This window comes from Lepidochelys kempii, chromosome 13 (genome assembly GCF_965140285.1).
Source record: "Lepidochelys kempii isolate rLepKem1 chromosome 13, rLepKem1.hap1, whole genome shotgun sequence".
Taxonomy (NCBI): Eukaryota; Metazoa; Chordata; order Testudines; family Cheloniidae; genus Lepidochelys; species Lepidochelys kempii.
This window is the reverse complement of record NC_136392.1, coordinates 40882200-40902921: the sequence shown is the minus strand read 5'-3', so window position 1 is coordinate 40902921 and position 20722 is coordinate 40882200. Positions and strand designations below refer to the sequence as shown.

The 20722-nt window shown below is 43.8% G+C and overlaps 3 pseudogenes; all 3 read right to left on the bottom strand.

Annotated features, from left to right (window-relative positions):
* Window positions 1–1993: 1993 nt before the first annotated feature.
* LOC140896806 (olfactory receptor 6M1-like) lies at window positions 1994–4114 on the bottom strand (annotated as a pseudogene).
* A 4278-nt stretch (window positions 4115–8392) lies between these two features.
* Window positions 8393–9301, bottom strand: LOC140896805 (olfactory receptor 6X1-like; annotated as a pseudogene).
* A 5988-nt stretch (window positions 9302–15289) lies between these two features.
* On the bottom strand, window positions 15290–16950 carry LOC140896804 (olfactory receptor 6X1-like; annotated as a pseudogene).
* Between the last annotated feature and the right edge of the window lie 3772 nt (window positions 16951–20722).

The window sequence follows — 20722 nt, the reverse complement described above, 5'->3', positions numbered from 1 at the left end:
CTCCCAGGACAGGGTCTGCTCTCTCTGGGCTGCTTTTCTGGTCCCTCTGGATCTGGCCCAGCTCTGCTCCCCAGCTCAGCTTGGGCCCCTGCTTTCTCCCTAGCTTGGCCCCACTCTGTCTGACCCAGGCAATTCCAGGTTCCAGGGAGGATGGGACCCCCCTGGCCTGCTGACTCCCTGATCAGCCTTCCTGCCCTGTCAAGCAGGCTGACCTGGAGCATTGGCCTCTCCCCATTGTTCCTGGGGACTATCAGTCTCAGGGTCCTGATTTCCCATAGACCCTTCCCCTTTTAGTACTGGGAGCTAGCCAACCAAAACACCCCCACTGAATGTTAGTAAGGGGGCAACAGTCCCCTTACACCTGCTCCTCTCTGACCCCTGGCCTGACCCCAGGGCACCTCGGGCTCCGGGCTGTCTCTGCTTCCCACCACCTGTGGGTCCCGCCTGTCTCCCCGGAGCCGAGCCGCCTGGGACTGGTGCAGAAGCCTGGCCAGTCTCAGCCACGTGTGTGTTGGGGAGAACAGTGTAGAGGGCTTGGCTGGGCCCCTCCAGGCAAGTGCGTCTTGAGGGAGCCCGGCCAGGGCAGGTCCTGTCCTGGCTGATCGCACCACTCCCGAGGGGCCGGAGCGATTCCCGGCCCTGGGACCAGCCCTGGCTGCGCTGCTGGCTCTGCCCGGCAGACATAGTCGCCTCCCAGCAGGGCCGGTGCATGCGGCCGGGAGGCAGGGCGTGGGGGACTGGGTCTGTGGGGAGCCTGGGGGGGTGCTGGGCTGTGAAGGGGCGGGGAGGATGTGTGTGTGTTGGGGCACTAGGGAGTGGGGGTTCTATAGGGGGTACTGGGCAGGGGTGGTGTTGTGCAGGGCGCTGTGCATTTTTGGAGGGGTCTGGGAGGGCACTGGGAATAGTGGCTCCAGCGGGGCTCTGGCCATTGGGGGTGTTGGGCTGGAGACGGGCTGTGTGGTGTGGCATGGGCCCTCCCCCCAGGGAGAAGGGGCATGCTGGTAGCACAGGGCTGGGCAGGCCACTGTGCATCTGGTAACTGCTGGTTTGTAAATAGTGGCCTCGCACAGGGCTGGGTGGAGCGGGACCATCCCTGCCATGCCATGCCCCATTGCCCCTGGCTGGCCCCTCATTCTTGGGACTGACCTCCCCGTGCCAGGCTCCACTGCCTCCATGGGGGCCCACAAAAGACTAATCCGGCCCTGGCATACCCCTGGGAAGCCAACGTGGGAGTGCAGCGACGGGGCTGGGGCTGCAGGGTCCTGGTTCCAGCCAGCCCCAGTTGCAGGGTGCACAGTCCCACCTCTGCTTCCTGAAACCCTAGAAGTCACGGAGGCCTGGCAAAGTCACGGAATCCGTGGCTGCTAGGACTAAATCATGCCTGGGTGATAATATTGTTATTATTACAGCAGAGATCATTTGAACCCCTCTCCCAGGGTCACACTGAGTCAGTGGGACTAAGATTCCCTAAATTGCTTTTAAAAATGGGACCAGTGCAAAAGTTTTAAAAGCACCTAAGTCATTTGAGATCCTTAGGTGGCTAAATACCTTTAAAAATCTGCTGCTAACTCCCATTGATTTCAACTCCTAATGGGACTTAGGCCAGATTTTTAAAGGCAATTGGGTGCTTAAGTCCCATTTTCAAACTTGACTTGGGCATTTGAAACCTTCAATTCTATTTTTTTTTTCAATTAAAGTTAGGCTCCTAATTGTCTAAAGGGACAGATTTTTTTCAAGTATTTGTGTGCATAAAGGTGCAGATAGGCACCTAATGGGATTTTCACATTGAAATCCTTTTGAAAGTCCCACCAGGCATGTATATGCATCTTCAGATGCCATATTTATTTAAAAATCTGGCCCTAAATCACTTTTAAAATGGAACTTAGGATCCTAAGTCATTTTGATGCATCTGCATATTTTGCCCATGACTCCTTCTTTGACCTCCATTTCATTCCTTGATCTTTGCAAATTATGAATCACAATGTAAAGTTTTTCAGACTCTTTTGAAGCAAACCACCCATCCCTGCCTGAGCATGTCTTTGAAGACATCTCTTACTTTCTCATTCCCGAGGTGATATATGAATGGGTTTAGCAAAGGGGTGACCACTGTGTGAAGAATGGCTGTTGCTTTGTACAACCCTGACGAGTGGGTCTTTTGGGGTAATATATACATGAAAATGGAACAGCTGTAGAAGATGGACGCCACTGCAATGTGAGCTGCGCAGGTGGAAAATGCCTTTTGCCGACCGGTGGTGGATGGGATGTGTAAGATGGTGGTGATGATACACACGTAGGTCACTGTTGTTAAGAGCAAAGAGCTAAGCACCACAGTGGAAGTGTATAGGGAGCTCAGCCATTCAATGAGGTGTGTGTCTGTACAAGCCAGTTTCAAAATGGGTCTTATGTCACAGAAGAAATGGTTAATGTCATTGAGGCCACAGAATGGCAAGCAGGACACCAGAATGGTTGGGCAGAGAACTGATATAAAGGCTGCCAACCAAGTGCCAATAATCAACTAGAGAGTCAACTTCCCGTTCATGATGATGGGGTAATGCAACAGCTTACAAATAGCTATGTATCTATCAAAGGACATCACGGCTACCAGGATATACTCTGAGGTCCTAAGGAAGAAATAGAAATAGGTTTGGGTGAAACACCCATTGAAAGAAATAGCTTGATGTGCCGACATAAGATTCATCATTGTTTTGGGAAGGATGGCCGTGGTGAACTATATCTCCGAGATGGACAAGTTGCAGAGAAACCAGTACATTGGAGTGTGGAGGCGGTAATCGCTCCACACCAAGGCTATGATCCCAACGGTCCCCGTAAGCGTCAGCGTGTAGATCACCAAAAGAAGTAGGAAGACCAGGATTTTCAATCTGGAATTGCCTGGAAATCCTACTATGATGAATTCCTTCACTCTGGTTTGGTTCTCAGTTTCTATGGCTTCATTTCTCACTCAGCTGCATAAAGAAGAGAAGGAAGATACAATCATCACAACTTCTTATTTGAAAAAATCCCATTTCAATTATAAAGCAGTAAAAGGGCGTTGTACAACTCTCCCTGAAATTCAGTGGGATTTGTGTGCTTCCTTTCTTTGGTGTTGCTTTTCTTAATGTAATAATGATCTGATGGATTAATAATCTTTGATGAAATAATTCCAAATGAGCCTGTTATTTGGCCAAGAGTAATATAGCCCTCTACAGCATATAGAAAGAAGATCCCAGTCAAGAGGGTGTGAAACCATTAAGAGGTAAATGGGGGGGATCCTTACACCCGTGGACGGTGTGAGGCCAGTAGCGGCCCCCGGCATGCCGGGACCGGGTCTTCTTGGAGTCTGATTGCTTGGGAATGCAGTCCAAAGCTGGTGGTAAACTCCATCTAAGGCTAAATACTGGCATGAGACCAACAGTCAACAAGTACCATAAGGGAAAGTTGAAAAGAGGCTTAAAAGTGGCCATTCTTCAACAAAAAAAACTTCAAAAACAGACTTCAACGAGAAACTGCAGAACTGGAATTAATTTGCAAACTTGACACCATCGAATTAGGCCTGAATAAAGACTGGGAGTGGCTGGGTCACTACAAAAAATAATTTTCCCTCTGTTGATACTCAGACCTTCTTGTCAACTGCTGGGAATGGGCCACATCCACCTTGATTGAATTGGCCTCGTTAGCACTGCCCCCCACCTTGGTAAGGCAACTCCTATCTTTTCATGTCCTGTATATTTAAACCTGCCTACTGTATTTTCCACTCCATGCATCTGATGAAGTGGGTCTTAGCCCACACACCTTATGCCCAAATAAATTTGTTAGTTTCTAAGGTGCCCCAAAGACTCCTCGTTGTTTTTACTGATACAGACTAACATGGCTACCCCTCCGAAACCTGTCACCATACTATATAAGGCATTCTCCATTACTAAAGATATTCTCTGGGTAAAGTCCTATTGATACTCCAGTTTATATATAGAAGAAGTGTAATATGATGGCAAAGACAATAACATAGATTTCACACAGTTATTTCCTTTCTTACTCACAGAAGCTTGACTACTGTTTTTTCATCAGCATCTCCAGCCTCAGAGTGTGACACAACTGCTTTTATTATAACTTGGGTCATGAATTCCAAGTCTATAGTCCACGATCCCAGCAATAGTCAAACACCAGTGGGACCAAATGCTCATTAATACATTAATTGGTAAATGCAGACTCAGGGGCAAAAAGAAAGATGGTGAAAGATGGCGGGGGGAGGGAAGAGAGTCCGAAATGTTCACTTTTAAATATCAGAACAATTTTTTCTAAATGGAATTGACAAGACTGCCCAAGCTGCCCAGAGCTCTGGCTGGTCGGCTGGTGAGAAGCCAGACGCCTGGAGGCCCTGACATCCCTGATTCAAGATAGGGGTTTGTGGGCTGCCAGGTTCCCTGCCGTGAAGGAGGGAACCTAGAAGTCCTGAGAGCCCAAGCTTGAGCCAGGACTCCCAGGGTTCCCAGCTCTGCAGCATCCCAAAAGGTGGGCTTTTCAAGAGCACCTAGGCCTTGATTCTCAAAGGGGACGTAGGCATGGCTAACTCCTAGGCACCCTGGTACCCATGGAATTTACAGCTCTGTATTAGACACCCAGCCTCAGATCCTCAAATGTATTAGCTGCCTAAATCCCATTGACATTAATAGGACTTTGAGATATCAGGGCCCTAAAGAGATTTACCTGCTTGACTCCCTGTGCATTGCAGTGGGAGAGTTAGGCACCTGTGAGAGGGATCCGCACCCTAAACCCAACAGCCAAAATTAGACCAAAGGCGACTACACTATTATATGCCATGGGCAGAGACTAGGAGGGACTGTGGTGCACTCACATGCTTCCGAGGAAGGTGAATAGATCACTGCCAGACTGACTTGGGGGGAGATTTCACACATATGGCGACCAGTTAGACGCTGAGCATGTGAGGAAGAACCATCTTGTATGAGGGAAATACAAGTTCAGGTCCCTACCCAATGAATATTTAATCGTTTACACAAAGTGGAAAAGCTTCAACAAGAGATTGAAACAGCATCAATCCAGAATACCCAATGGGCTTTTCTTTGGGTCATTTACCTAGAGTGTGGAAGACCTGGTTTCAAGTTCCCGCCCCAAATCCAGCAAAGGAGGGATTGGAACTTGGGTCTCCCAGGGAAGTATACTAACTATGCCCACTGGATCGGGGGCCCACAGGTGAGATAGATGATGGGGTGCCTAGTTAGGGAATTCCTGCAGGCCTTGGGTGTAAATGGGGGCACTGAGGAACCTAGCTTTGTCAGGACTGCATCAGATATTTTTGCATGTCCACCAGTGGAACTCTATCAGTGTTCTAGAGGGTGAACAATTTATGAGTTTACCCTTTATCCGCTTTATACAGGGTAAAACGGATTTATTTAGGGTTTGGACCCCATTGGGAGTTGGCCATCTGAGTATCAAGGACAGGAATACTTCTGTTAGCTGCTTTCAGTTAAGCCTACAGATGTTAGGGGACATGGTTCAGACCTGGGTCTGGGTTTGGATCACAGAAACCCCCTGGGAGCTGCCACCCGATGTGCCAAGACTACTTCTGCTCCTGCTTTCCTGCCCTGGCAGCTTAGGATTTCAGTGCCCTGCCTGGTTTGAGCCAGAAACGCTAGCCACTAGCCACTCAGATGCCCAACTCCCAATGGGGTCGAAACCCTAAATAAATCTGTTTTACCCTATATAAAGCTTATATAGGGTAAACTCATAAATTGTTCGCCCTCTATAACACTGATAGAGAGATATGCACAGCTGTCCCCCCCCCAAGTATTAATACATACTCTGGGTTAATTAATAAGTAAAAAGCAATTTTATTAAATACAGAAAGTAGGATTTCAGTGGTTCCAAGTAGTAACAGACAGAACAAAGCAAAATAAAATAAAACACACAAGTTTATGTCTAATCAAACTAAACAGAGATAAAAACCTCACCAGTTCCAGTAAGCTCTCTTTCACAGACTAGACTCCTTCTAGTCTGGGTCCAGCAAGCACTCACACCCCCTGTAGTTACTGTCCTTTGTTCCAGTTTCTTTCAGGTATCCTTGGGGGTGGAGAGGCTATCTCCTTAGCCAGCTGAAGACAAAATGGAGGGGTCTCCCATGGGCTTAAACAGACTTTCTCTTGTGGGTGGAGAACCCCTCCTCTCGCCTATGCAAAGTCCAGCTCCAAGATGGAGTTCTGGAGTCACCTGGGCAAGTCACATGTCCATGCATGAGTCACAGTTTCTTACCAGGTAGCAGCCATGGGTCATATGCTATCTTGAACGTCCTCAAGTAGACTTCTTACATGGATTGGAGCCTTCCAAGATCCATTGTAGTTTAAGTCCTTCTTGATTTGCACATTCCTTTCTCAAGAAACTGACCAAATGCTTTACAAAGGTTACTTAAAAATCAAGCCAATACCCAGCCAATATTCATAACTTCGAATACAAAAATGGTACTTGCATACAAATAGGATGAATAGATTCAGTAGATCATAACCTTTACAGAGATATGTTATATGGCATATGTATCATAGAACATATTCCAGTTATGTCATATTTACATTCATAAAGCCTTATGGTGGGCACCGTCACACCCATGATGCCTAAAAGTTGGACATCGGTGCCAATTTTTGTGAATCTGGCACCTAACATCATTTAAATCGAGGAGAGTTCAGCATCTAAGCACTTTTTAAAACCCCACTAGGTGCCGAGCTGCATTTTAGGCCCTTAGCTTTAGAAATCTGACCCTATTTATCTCCCTTAAAGTCACTGGAAAATCCCATTCTCAATTCTTGGTGAATAGCATTTGGTATTAGTCAAAACTCCCCAAAATGCATTTACATAATTACTTAGACAAAACAAGACAATCATCTACAGAAATCATAGAATGCAGTTCCCAGTAGTGTAAACCCTTGTGCAGAGGAGTGCTTTGAGCACATAAATAATCCCAGTGAAAGGACTAGGAGAAGCACAGCCATCAAGTCACTCACATATACAAGTGTTTACAGGAGTTTTCTGCTTTAGATTTTACCTGACTGACACTCAGCCCGAGAATTTAAAATCTGGTGATTGCATGTTCAAATCTGCTTTGGGGTGGGGTTCAAAATCTCAAACTAACAGCACTAATTATGCTATACAAGACAATTTGTAAATTCTAACACTGTATAATATAGTGACTGCACTTACGTTTCTATTAGCATGTAACTAAACTATAATTCTGCTTGGTGAAATCTGTCATTAACGACTAAATTCACACAAATCAATGAGGAACTACCAGCAATGGCTGGAAAAAACGAATGTTTTGTCAAAATTTGAAACACGACTTTGCAGTTTGAAAATGGACTGATTCTGCATGTTTTGAAATTTCCTGCAGCATTTTTTTTTAAGTTTCTTGGGTATTGAAAACCTGAAAACTTCCAAACTCAAATAGCACAATGGAATTTGAATGGTAATTTAACACAGTTTAACCTGAATTGTGTGCCGATAAAAATCATGCTTTTTCATTGCAATGAGAGAACTATTTTTTTTAAATCAACCTAACTCAAATGTGCATAGAGTAATATGTAATTTTTTGGGGGGGGAAATTTAAAGACAACAATGTTTTAAAATGTATAGAACAAGACCAAGAAATAAAGGAATTATTTATAGTCTTATTTCTAATATTCCAACCTTAACAATATAGTAATATGAAGAGTACAAAACATTGGTTTATATAATATTTAATACAGATATATAAATCACTAAAGTTTGGATTTTTAGGTAAGCCTAAGGGAGTTAGGCACCAAAGCCCAAGTACCCTTCAAAGGGATGTGCATGTCTAGCCCCCTTAGGCAGTTTAGAAACCTCAACTTTTGTTCATGTTGTGTTTTTATCACCTTCAGGACATGCTGAAAAATATTACAAAGACTACGGGGTAAAAGAAGTGAAAAAGAATAATTGTTCATAAACTTAGTAAATGCAGCTGTAAAAATACATGCAGGGAGCACACTAAAAATGTCATGTTTTATATAACCAACTTTGTACATATTCTAATTTCTATCTACAAATACATTACCCCAGTCTTTGACATTTTAGATCCAAAATGCATTTTTATCATTTTTTTAAAAATAATGATACTAGAAGCTCTGAATTTATTTGAGGCCAAAGTCACAAGTATATCCCTTCGGGTATATAAAATGAAAATCCAAATCAATGGATTAAAAACACTGCTAAAATCTGCAAGATATTATCATGGTGAACACAATCCACAGATCCAAATCTTCAGAAGGTATAAATTAAAATTCCACCTTCATCTGATCCTTAGCCTCGCTCAGAACAATAGGGAAACCTCGCTTATTGTGTTTGGGTTTAAATTTTAGTTCTCACAGCCCAGAGAATCCTACATGTGTAGGAATTTCTTTTTCCTGTTTATCATTTTGCTCAGGGACTCTTTGAACTCTTTGTTTTGGATGGTATAGATGAAAGAGTCTAAAACTGGAACTAGGACTGTGTTGAATAAGGAGACCACCTTGTTTATCTTAAAGGAACAATGAGTTGAAGGTCTCATATACATAAATATCAGTGCCCCATAAAATATATTAACCACTGCCAGATGAATAGCACAAGTAGAAAAAGCCTTTTTTTGGTCAGTGGAGGAAGGGATCTGGATGATAGTGGATATGATAAAGATGTATGTGTGATGTCAACGTAAAAAGAAATGCACTGCCCTGCAGTATGACAGTTGTTATAAAACCTGTGAAGTCTATGATGGATGTGTCAACACAAGCCAGTTTCAGAAGTGGCCCAAGGTCACAATAGAAATGGTCAACTCGATTGTCCCTGAAGAACGGCAGGATCCACATTGGCAGTGAATGGAAGAAGATGAGCACAATTCCTCCAAGCCAACCCAGCAATGCCAAATGGAGACAGACTCTGCTAGTCATGATGGTGGCATGATGCAATGGTCGGCATATGGCCAAATAGTGGTCGAAAGACATGGACGTCAGGATGACCTACTCCCTTTTGTCCAGGGAGAAATGGAGAAAAACAGATGGTGGTTCTGTCCGAGAGTAGGTTGGCCAGCATCTTTGGGACCACAAGGGTCGTGCTCCAGATCTCCAACAAGGACAGCTTACAGAGGAAGAAATACAACAGAATATGAAGTTTTTGATCAACTCACAACTGTGATGATGAGGCTGTTCCCCACAAGAGGTAAGAGATACATGAATAAAATGACACCAAAAAACACCATCTGCATTCCATGAAGATTGGGAAATCCCAAGAGAATGAACTCTGATCGTTGTACCATTGCCCATATTCTCTCTCTCTCTCTCTCTCTCTCTCTCTCTCTCTCTCCCTCTCTCTCTCTAATGGGAATAAGAAATTAAGAAACATTTTAGATTTTACTACAAAGTATTAGTCTCAATTTAGTTATTTCATAATATTCTTTGCTAATCTTCTCTGATGAATTCCTAGGGATATCCCAACTTTTCTTTTTGGTACAGTTGTAAGGATAAATAAATGCAGTCTACTAGATCCATTCAAACTTGTGATAATTCCACTAATTTTCAATGCATGTGCACCAGAATAAGGGAGAAATTAACTTGTACCCTAATTTGTGCCTTCAAGAGGGCAGCCTTCAATTCCTACAAGAAATATTTTGGTATTTTGTTGTTCTTTGGAGAAAGAAAAATCCTCATCAGGAAAAGAAATATGAAATAAGTAAATGAACAAGGGCTTCACCCTGCTGTCACCCATATCGTTACACTTCCAGGCTCGGACTAGACCCCGGGCTCTAGGACCCCACGAGGTGGGAGGATCCTAGAGTTTGGGCTGCGGCCCAAGCCCGGAAGTCAACACAGCAATGAAACAGCCCAGCAGCCGAGCCCCGCAAGCCCAAGTCGGTTGGCATGCACCAGCCACAGGTGTCTAGTTGCTGAGTAGACAGACCCTTACTCTTTCACATCTTGGGTGGAATCTTGCAACTCTCCCACTTTTAGAAAAGAACCCAGGTAAACTGCCCCATATATACCAACTGTTTGTCAGCATGCAGGTCTGATGGCATCTCAGGAACCTGCGTTTTGGCCCTCGTATTCAAGGGAGCCATGCCTGTTCCGCTGACTTCCCACACGAGTATAAGACTCCGAGTATATTACTGTCACTTGTCAAGGAGTGCCTGAGGAAAAATAGAGCTCAGAGATGGAAGCTGTGTCTAAGCAGAGGTGCTAAAGCTTTTAGAGTGTGATAAGTTTTGAATGATTTGTAAACTGCCCCTTAGTTCAGCTTGGGACCAAGGGGCAGATAAGTGATGTCAGTTTTATGTAGATCAAATCTTAGATTTCCCATGTCAGCAACAAAAAGGGTTATTCCCATCTAAAAGCGATAGAGGCAGATCATTTTACAGTGGGAGTGTTGTGGAACCCCTTAATCAAGCGACCTCCAATTTGCATCACAAACTCTACACCAGATGGCCTAGTGGCATCCCAATTTTCAAGCCATTATCCCTATGCACATGGGTTTTGGAGCTATTGGAATATTAAAGTCAGCTCCTAATTTGGGGTCTGTATCTGACGGACTCTCGGCCTAAATGACCTCAGTCGACACACACTAACCCTGGACCACATTAAATGTTGCAGTTTGCAAAGTAATCTGACTATTTATATGCACTTTAGAGCACTGTGAAGGATTGGCCCTTAAACCAGAAGCTTTGGTCACACACCAAATCTTACAAAAAGAGGACCTGAGCTGAAGTAGGCAGCAAGCACAAGCTGCATTCTCAGAATGCTGCTGCAATCTGGACCCAAAGACAGAAAACACGGGGTTAAACTGGCACGATCTGTCTCTTGGAGCCAGTTACACTGATGCAAGGCTGTCTGAAAACTCTCGAGTAAGCAAAGATGGCCTAGTCCTGATGCCCATGTTCTCCTGCTTGTCAGCCTACTCCCAATAAGGTTACTTTCTCTGGACACCAGCAGAGATCAGCCCTGAGTGCGTTGGTATTGTCTGTGGCAGATCAGAGCCATAATCTGAGCCCAAGATGTGAGCAACAGAGTTACGACAACAGTAGAGTTTTGATGTCACATGGTATATTCTGGGGGCCCATTGATTCGGGAAACCCGCACATAAATTACTGCCAAATATAGACCATTAACCCTACCCAGGACATGGCAATTCTCAGCAGAATCTGAGTAGGCAATTGGAATTCTGAGCACTCAGGACAAAGGGTTATTTAACAGTAAGCGAATCTCAACCATAAATATAGCAGAGCTACTTCTCCGCTGTAAGAGAGTGATGGAAATATCCCCTACAGCAGACAGCATCCTCATCCCCTATATTCATTGCCCAGCTGCCTTTGACTTTTAACCAGTGCCCAGTTTCCCTGGCTGCCTTTGACAATCTGACACATGCTACAGAACAAAACCATTCATGAGTTATCACCAGGAAGATATGTACCAACACATTCCAGGAACTGGGATAAACATTGGAAATTCCAAAAACTATCCTTTGTCTTGCAGAAGGGAACAGAAGTTGGTGAAGAATGTCACCTGATCTAATATAAAAACATTTTCGAAACTGCAATGCTCAGTTCTGTAGAAGTAGAACTGTATTCCACTGAAACTCAACTTCGCTATCCTTCAAAAAACTCAATGTTTTACAAGGTTCAGTGAGTTTAACCATGCCAATCTATAAATCACTGAGCACAAGGATGTTCACCTCTCTTTTCTACTGACCTTTAGAATTAGTATTATATTCATATCAAAAGTAAAGGTTCAGAGATTTCAACCTTTCATACTTCTGTTATCATCCTTTCCTTGAAGTAATCATTTTTGGGTGAAACTAAACTTTTTTATTTGTTTCCAGCATTGTTTTTTTACTAAAATCAAATATAATTTGTGGGGAGTTACTGTTTTGTTTCCGCCTATGTCCCACCGGGAGTCCAGTTTCTCCAACTCCCTACAGTTCCTCTTAACAAGGAGTTGCAAACTAGTGTTGGAGTTTCACTTGCTAATGTCTAACCTAAATCTCCCTTGCTGCAATTTAAGGCCATTACTTCTCCTTATCCACTGAGGACAGGACAAGAACAATTTATCACCCTCCTCTTTATAATAACCCTTTATGTACTTGAAGACTGTTATATCCTATCTCAGTCTTCTCCAGACTAAACAAACAATATTTTTTTTAATCTTTCCTCATAGGTCAGGTTTTCTAGACCTATAATCATTTTTGCTGCTCTCCAGTGGTCTTTCTCCAATTTGTCCATATCTTTCCCAAAGTGTGGTGCCCAGAATCAGACACAATTCTCCAGTGGAAACCTCATTAGTGCTGGGTGGAGTGGAAGAATTGCTGCTCATTTCTTACTTACAACACTTTGGCTAATACATCCCAGTGTAGCGGGGTGGTCACCCGCTCCGGCCCTGAAAGGGTTAAAGCCCGCCTTGGGGGAGGGCTGGGGCTGAGAGAAAAGGCTAGATTGGGAGGGCAGCCACAGCTGGGGCCATGCCCCAGTCAGGCCACAGCGGGCCCAATGAAAGGGCTGTGAGCCAGGAGCTCAGGCAGAAAGAGTCTCTCTCTAGCTTCTGAGAGAGAAGGACCTGCCTGCCTGGGAGCTGAGCAGGGCACCTAGAGTGAGCAGGGCTGGGGGAAGGCCAGAGGATCTGGGGAGCTCCAGCCTGGGAAACCCCCAGGCTGAGGCCTTGCTAAAGGCCAGGAAAGGTACTGGGGCTGCAGAGGGGCAGCCTGGGGTTCGGCAGAGGCAGCTGGTCCTACCCCCTTGCCGATGATGAGTGGTTTACAGACTGCAGTCTGCCCCAGTGAGCGGGGGCTAGATGATGACTGGCAGTAGCCACTGAGGGAAGGTGGGGATAGAGGGGTGGGGGTTCCCCTGGGTGGGGAGACCCAGATTGTGGGTTACTGCTGGGGGCAGAATCCTGACGTAAAGGGGCACCAGGGTCCAGGAGGGTCTCGGGGGCCAGCGGCAGGAGAGACACTGGCCTGCAGAGGGCGCTCCAGGCTGGAAGAGCTAATTCCCCAGGACAACCAGCAGGAGGCGCCACACCAGTGAGTCATCGCCTTGCCACACCCAGAATAATGTTCACTTTTTTTTTGCAACAGTGTTACATTCTTGAGTCATAATTAGTTTGTGATCCACTATAAACCCCCGATCCTTTTCTGTAGTACTCCTTCCTAGGTAGTCATTTCCCATTTGATTATTCCTTCCTAAGTGGAGTACTTTGCATTTGTCCTTATTGAATGGCATTCTGTTTATTTCAGGCCATTTCTCCAGTTTGTCAAGATCATTTTGATTTCAAATCCTGTCCTCCAAAGCACTTGCAACCCCTCCCAGACTGGTGCAATCCACAAACGTTATAAGTGTGCTCTCTATGCCATTATCTAAATAATTGATGAAGACATTGAATAGAACTGGACCCAGGACAGAGCCCTCTGGGACCCCACTCAATATGATGCTCTTCCAGGGTGACTGTGAACTACTGATAACTACTCTCTGAATACGGTTTCCCAACCAGTTGGGCACCCACAATATAGAAGGTTTATTGACGCTATATTCCCCTAGTTTATGAGAAGATCATGTGAGAGAATATCTAAAGCCTCACTATAGTCAAGATATATCATGTCCATTGCTTCCCCTCATGCACAAGGTTTGTTAACCTGGCTAAAAGGCTATTAGGTTGGTTTGGGTTGAGGATCTCATGTACATAAAGATCACTGCTCTGTGAAATATATTGTCCACCATCTGATGAGTCACACAAGTAGAAAATTCCAGTTTTTTGCCACTTGTGGAAGGGAATCTGAATGAAAGTAAACATTATAAAGATGTAAGATGTATTCAGTGTTGTTGTAGCCTTGTTGGTCCCAGGATATCAGAGAGACATGGTGGGTAAGGAAATATTTTTGGACTAACTTTTATGGGACCTGAGGAAGAGCTTTTGTATAGCTCGAAAGCTTGTCTTGCTCACTAACAGAAGTTGGTCCAATTAAAGATATTACTTCACCCGCCTGGTCTCTCTAACAATGTAAGATGTCAATGTGAATGAGTTGCCCTGAAGAATGATGGTTACTCTAAAATTCATGAACTCTATTCTGGAGGTGTCAGACTAGGCCACTTTTAGAATGGGTCCAACACCACAACTGAAATGCTCGGTACTGTTATCCCCAGTTGCTGTAAACCAACGTAGCCCCTTTTCTGATCTACACCCGCTGAAAACCTGGCTCAGAGGTTTACAGTAGGAAAGACTCTCTCAGTGCTTCTGGGGACATTCCACATAGACCAATCCATGCACACTTTTTCCTCACTATAAAAGGGTCAAGTGTATTTCTCTCAGCCCTTCTAAACCCTTTATAGTTACCTGACAAGCAGATTGCAAAGTCTGTGGGTGAGCTTCATGTTTAAAAATCCAGCTGCTTTCCTCACTGGCAAGCCATTTAGATAGAGTATAAGGCTCACACCTATACCACCCCCACAGCCACTCAGCACTCACACAATACCCCAACCACCAAAATGAGACCGGAGTATTACAGCCCACAGGAGACTAGGCTATTATGTGCCATTGAAAGACTCCTGTTGATTTCAATGAGGCTTGACTCAAGCCCTTCATTGCTATTAGTTGCAGTCCAGTAGCACCTCAAGGACCGTACTGAGATCACAGTGCCTTTATACTGGCCACTGTATACACACACAGAGTAAATTACCATATGCTCATTTGAAAATCCCAATTTAAGGGACATCTCTAAATCCATGATGGAGCTAGAAATTTAAACCATTTCTTCTGTATCACATCCTACCAGATGACCCTTCCTTCCAATTCTTCCCAATAGAGCTGGATCTAAAAATCTTCTGAAATCAATGGTGAGACCATCATGGACTTCAGTGGACTCAGATCCTTATGTGGAGATTTTCAAAAGCATAAAGGGCATTGCAGTGACCAATTCCCATTATAAGTCAATGGGAGTTGCATGCCCAACTCCTGTCCTGGCCTTTGAAAATCTCTCCTTTGTCATGGCCTTGTCTTCACTGTGAAAATAAGTGTTTTCTCCTAATGGGAAGGATAACTTGGTGTAAGATCCTAGTGGAGACAGGGCACAGGTAGTTTAGCCTTGATGTAGCTCATCAAAGTCAATCCCTCCCTTCCACCTGCTTTTTACCTTAACTAATAATAATGAGATTAAAAACTACATTTACCTTGTCTCCATTGGAACTATGAATGTCAATGTGAAAACACACCTTGTTTGCGGTGAAGGTCAACAGTCTGTGGGAAAACCAGGAAATGATCTAATTTCTTTACCCTCCCAGGAACCATAGACATTCTGACCTAGTCTTTCTCTTGCTCATAGCTTTCCTCAAGGCTGTTTTCACCTCTTTGTTCCTTATGGGATATATGAAGGGGTTCAGCAAGGGGGTTAGGACAGTGTTGAGGACAGACACGGCCTTGTTGAGACTGAGGGAGGAGTGGGCCATGGGCTTCAAATACATTAAGATAACGGCTCTGTACAGTAAGGAGACCACAGTGAGATGGGACGTGCAGGTGGAAAACGCCTTTTGGTGTGCACTGGTGGAGTGGATGTGGAGTATGGTAGTGATGATGTAGGTGTATGACACCACACTGCAGAGGAGGCTGGTTGGTATGATGGTGATGGACCCCGGGTAGCCAAGGAACTCAATGACACTTGTATCTGCACAGGCCAGTTTCAAGAAGGGCCCAATGTCACAGTAAAAATGGTCGACGATGTTCTCGGTACAGAATGGCAACTGCAGGAGCAAAGCAGCCTAGGAGAAGATAACCAAGAAACTCAATGCCCAGGCTCCCAGGGCCAAAAGAAAGCAGACTTTCTTGGTCATGATGGTGCTGTAGTGCAGGGGTTTGCATACAGTGATATAGCGGTCAAAGGACATGGCTAATAGAATCAGGAACTCAGTGAGGCCAGGAAAAAGTGGAAGAATGACTGCACCAGGCAGCAATAAACACAGATGGTCATTCTGTCCACCAGGAACATCTCCAACATTTGGGTACAATGGCAGTGGTGTACCAGATCTCCAGGAAGGAAATTTTGCTCAGGAAGAAAGACATCGGGGCCTGGAGATGCTGGTCAGCCCTCATGATTACAATGATGAGGCTTCCCTGCTAGAATGAGAAGGTATATGAAGAAGATGATGACAAATAAGACCATATGCCGCCTCTGAAGACTTGGGAAGCCCAGCAGGACGAACTCTTTTACGGGTGACCCATTCTCCACACCTATGTTTATAAGAATTAAGAAAAATAGGTTGATTACTTGTCTCGCTTAAGAGACCCGCAGCTGATACACAGGTTTCATAGCCTGGGCTCCAGCCTGAGACTGACCATCTACACAGCAATTTTAGAGCCCTGCAGGATAGCCCCAGGAGCCAGAGTCAGCTGACCCAGGTCTGAGACTCAGTGCTATGGGTCTTTTATCTCAATGTAGACATACAGATGGATGGGTTAGAATTAGATAGAGATCACATAGAGCAATGGCCATAAAGAATACAGAAAAAAAACCAATATCTATCTGTCTGAATGGAGGGATAAATTCACTGGATAACATAGCCACAAAAGCTCCAGTTAGACTTAACTAAAAATTAAGAATATTTTACACTATATTTTTTCTGGAGTTTGTATAGGATGATCCTGAATTCCTTTCTGGTTAAAAGTATAATAATATTTTTCATTTAACTTCATCTCTTCTGATGTTTGTCTTTTCCTATACCAACACGTCCAGGAACAATATTGATCAGGAAAAATATTCGGTCATATGGTATACATTTGAAAAATATAGTTATCATTTTGATGCTATCACAGTGAGGACCACAAAAGGAGGGATAGATAGATAGATAATCATGTTGCTACAATATCACTAAAGCTTTGACTTACCTCCTCCAATGGTCAGTGACTGATTCATAAGGTGAAGCTGGTATCTCCACATTTTTGCAGCAAATGGGGAAAACCCCACAAGATCTGAATCTGATCTATCCACCTTCTTTTATGTCCCATCACTGCTTTATATAAACTATTTTCTTCTAAGGAAGTAGGAATATTATAGTAGGAATTTCAACCCAGTAACACTGGTACTTGGGTGTTCATTGGCAGTGCCGTCACAAGTGCAGTGGATATTATTTTCTTTAACCACAAATCAACAGAAGTAAGTTTGAAAGGGATCAAAATACAGCGGAGCATTTTCTAAATTAAATAGTTCTAATTTCTGTGTTGTGTTGCTAGAAGTTTACAAGGTGTGTTTCTTAATGAAATCCACTCCATTTGCACTCTGAGCCCTGTCATTCTTTATTCTTCTTTTCAAATCGTATTAAGTGCAAGAAAATTTTATGGAAAGATATTGCATGTCGCCATCATTTCTTTCTCAAAATTAGCAGATAGAGAAGATCCTGAAACAAATCCAATCTCTCTAATCTGAGTAAGTGATGTGTTTCATAGATCTGAAACTAGTTGGAGTAGAAGTTAAGACTTGCTTATTATATCCTATTTTAGGGCCTGATCCAAAGTCAATTGAAGTCAACAAAAAGACTCCCATAGATTTCAGAAAGCATTGGATCAAGCCCCACATAATTATTCCCTCACTAGAAATAATTATTGTCTGATGATTTTAAGTTTATGCAGGATTCAATCCCTAGAGTTCCCAAAGCATTACCCTTGGGAAGTACTTCAATAACATTTTAATTGTTAGTCATTCATAAGCAATTAAGTCCACCATTCTCTCGTTGTTTAGAAGTATGTTATGTTCTTATGGTCAGAAGTACATTGATCTTGTTCTGGCCCTCTACATCTGGGAGAATTTCACTCCTACTGTTAACTCTGCTGAACACAAAAGTTATTGCAAACTCCTGTTCACCCTTTAAGGTCTAACCCAAAGCTCTCTGAAGTCAATGAAGAGACTCAGTGTTGAAAACAATTTGTGTATCACCTAAAAGCCCCAGCTAGGTAAGAATCCCATTGTGCTAGTCAAGGAACAAATATTTTTCTCAGTATCTTCACACTTTTATATCCCCTGCTGCTGTATGCGTTGAGTGCTTATGCAAAGTCAGTGCGGGAGCTTCCTCTTTAAAAGTCAATGTCTTTTCTTCTCTGGATTGGTCACATCCAAAAAGCACAGCAGTCACCTGCTTTTACAACGGAGAATACTAGTGCTCTGTTTTCTTGCGGAGAGTAACAAATATGAGGGGTTTTTTTATTTATCTTTGCTTGATGTCCACTTTCCAAGGTAAGGGGAGCATGTAGAGGATGGGAAGGTGGCTGAGGGTTACCAGGATGATGGGGATGAGTCCAGATATGTCAATATTCATTGTACCTTCCCTCTAGGTGGCCAGTCACAGGTTCAGCTGGTCCAGTCTGGGGCAGAAATTAAGAAGCCTGGAGATTCTCTCAAGATATCGTGTAAAACTTCAGGGTTCACGCTCACTAGCTATTACATGAGCTGGCTCCAGCAGACTCCTGGGAAAGGACTGGCGTGGGTTGGAAGAATTGACCCTGAAGATGGTGCTACCATCTACTCCCAGTCCTTTAAAGACAGATTCTCCATCACCACCGATAACTCCATCAGCACCATGTACCTGCAACTCCGCAGCCTGAGAGCAGAAGACACGGCTGTGTATTACTGTGCTAGACACACAGTGAGAGGCAACCCAGACATCACCATGCAAAAACTGAGTGTGAGAGTAGCATTGAATCAGAGGCCTTAGTTGAAATGCTACTGAAAATGAAAAGGTCATTTCAAGCAAAAGCACTAGGGGTCAGTGCAGGATTATCACATATACACCTGTCTGTCCTATTCCACTCTGGTAATCTCTATTCTATTCCTTTCCATTACTGATCCATTCAGGACTTTGTCCCCTCATTTTTAAATATCTCCAGTTATGGGGATATCCACCATTCCTCTTGGGAGAGTATGTAACCCTACAAAACATCTCAATAGTAACCTGAAGACTTTTTTTTTTAATTGAAGTGAGCAAGAAGAAATTCAGATATGTGGAGAGAACATAATAGACTAAAGCCATATGATGTGAAAGGCTGCCACAAACTTCCTTCCTAAGAAGAAAATCTTTAATAAGAATCCCTAACTCGTAAACAGCACTTTTCAGCTGTAGATCTCAAATCACTAAACAATGTGTAATATATTTAACCTCTCTGCCCTCCTGTGAGGTGGAGAAGTGTTGCCATCCCCCTTTTACAGGCAGAGAAGCTAAGTGACATGCCCAAAGTCACACATGAAGTCTGTGGGGGAACAGAGAATTGTACCTCTGCCTCCCAAGACCTAGACTAGCACCTGGCCCTAACCACTGGATGATCCTTCCTTTAGGTTGTGTTTTATTACAACCTGTGTGTCCTTAAACAAATAGCTAACAGTGTAGTTCAAGAACGGATCTGCATTTCAATATTTTAAAATGTTCACAATGCCTCAGATTTCCCACTTTTCATCAACAGAACATGCATGGAAGGCCTGAAGGAGACGCAATGTGCAGAACTGTTGGGAGCGGGTTCTGACACTCCTACTCTGATTGAGCAATACCTCATTCCACGGGTGGGTCTGCGAAAGAGAACAGAACTGCTACTGCAGTACAGGTTTCAGAGTAGCAGTCGTGTTAGTCTGTATTCACAAAGAGAAAAGGAGGACTTGTGGCATCTTAGAGACTGACCCATTTATTTGAGCATAAGCTTTCGTCTGATGAAGTGAGCTGTAGCTCACGAATGCTTATGCTCAAATAAATGGGTTAGTCTCTAAGGTGCCACAAGTCCTCCTTTTCCTAGTGCAGTAGAGTGATACTAAACCTGGGATTTTCAAGGAATACCCACTTCAGGTCAATGGACATTGGACGCTGAAGTGAAACAAACAAAGATCATAATCTATCCCTTGGTTTGTCAAGTGTCATCCTTAAAATACTGGTTTCAGAGTAACAGCCGTGTTAGTCTGTATTCGCAAAAAGAAAAGGACTCTGTTCTTTTCCAAGTGCAACAAAGATAAGAATTTCATAGCAGCCTAGGGTATGGGGCTGACCAATTCCCACTCATTGTAATTGGAGTTGGGTGTTCAACTATATTAGGCAGTTTTGACATCTCAGCTAAAAACCACAAATGTAGTAAGATATGAGAAAAAACAACAATGAAACATAAACCCAATAGCCCTAAAACTGCATTAGCAGAGAGACCAAATATTTCAATACCACTTCATCAAAACTCACATTCATGCTTCAAAGGTCAGAATCTTCCACACTTTTACTGACTAAGTAGTACTTTATACTGCAAATATTCCCATTGAGGTGAAAAGCTATATTGTAGTGCTTAGCACAAGAAAGCACTTCCACCAGTGAATGGTGCTGCAACTCAATTTGTGTGTTAAGCTGTTGCCTTGTATGTGGTTATGTTGTCATATTTGAGGTTGCGGTGGGGGTCGTGTGTGAGCAGGAAGTTCAGTCCTGCCTATGTGTGCTGGAGTTGGCAATTACATCGTTCCAATAAATCCTTGTGGTTCTGTAAGGGAACGTTACAATGTACCGCCCAATGTGAGGAATGGTTGGCCCATCGGGGCCCATATACCTCTAAATGGCTGATTCTGCCACCATTGCTATGAATGTTATTGAGACCCCCAGCTACAAGATTGTGCCCACTTCTGGGGTCTGCAGCTCAACGAGTACGTTGAAAAAATGGAAAAGGTTCAGAAAAGAGCCACAAGAATGATTTGGTGTCTG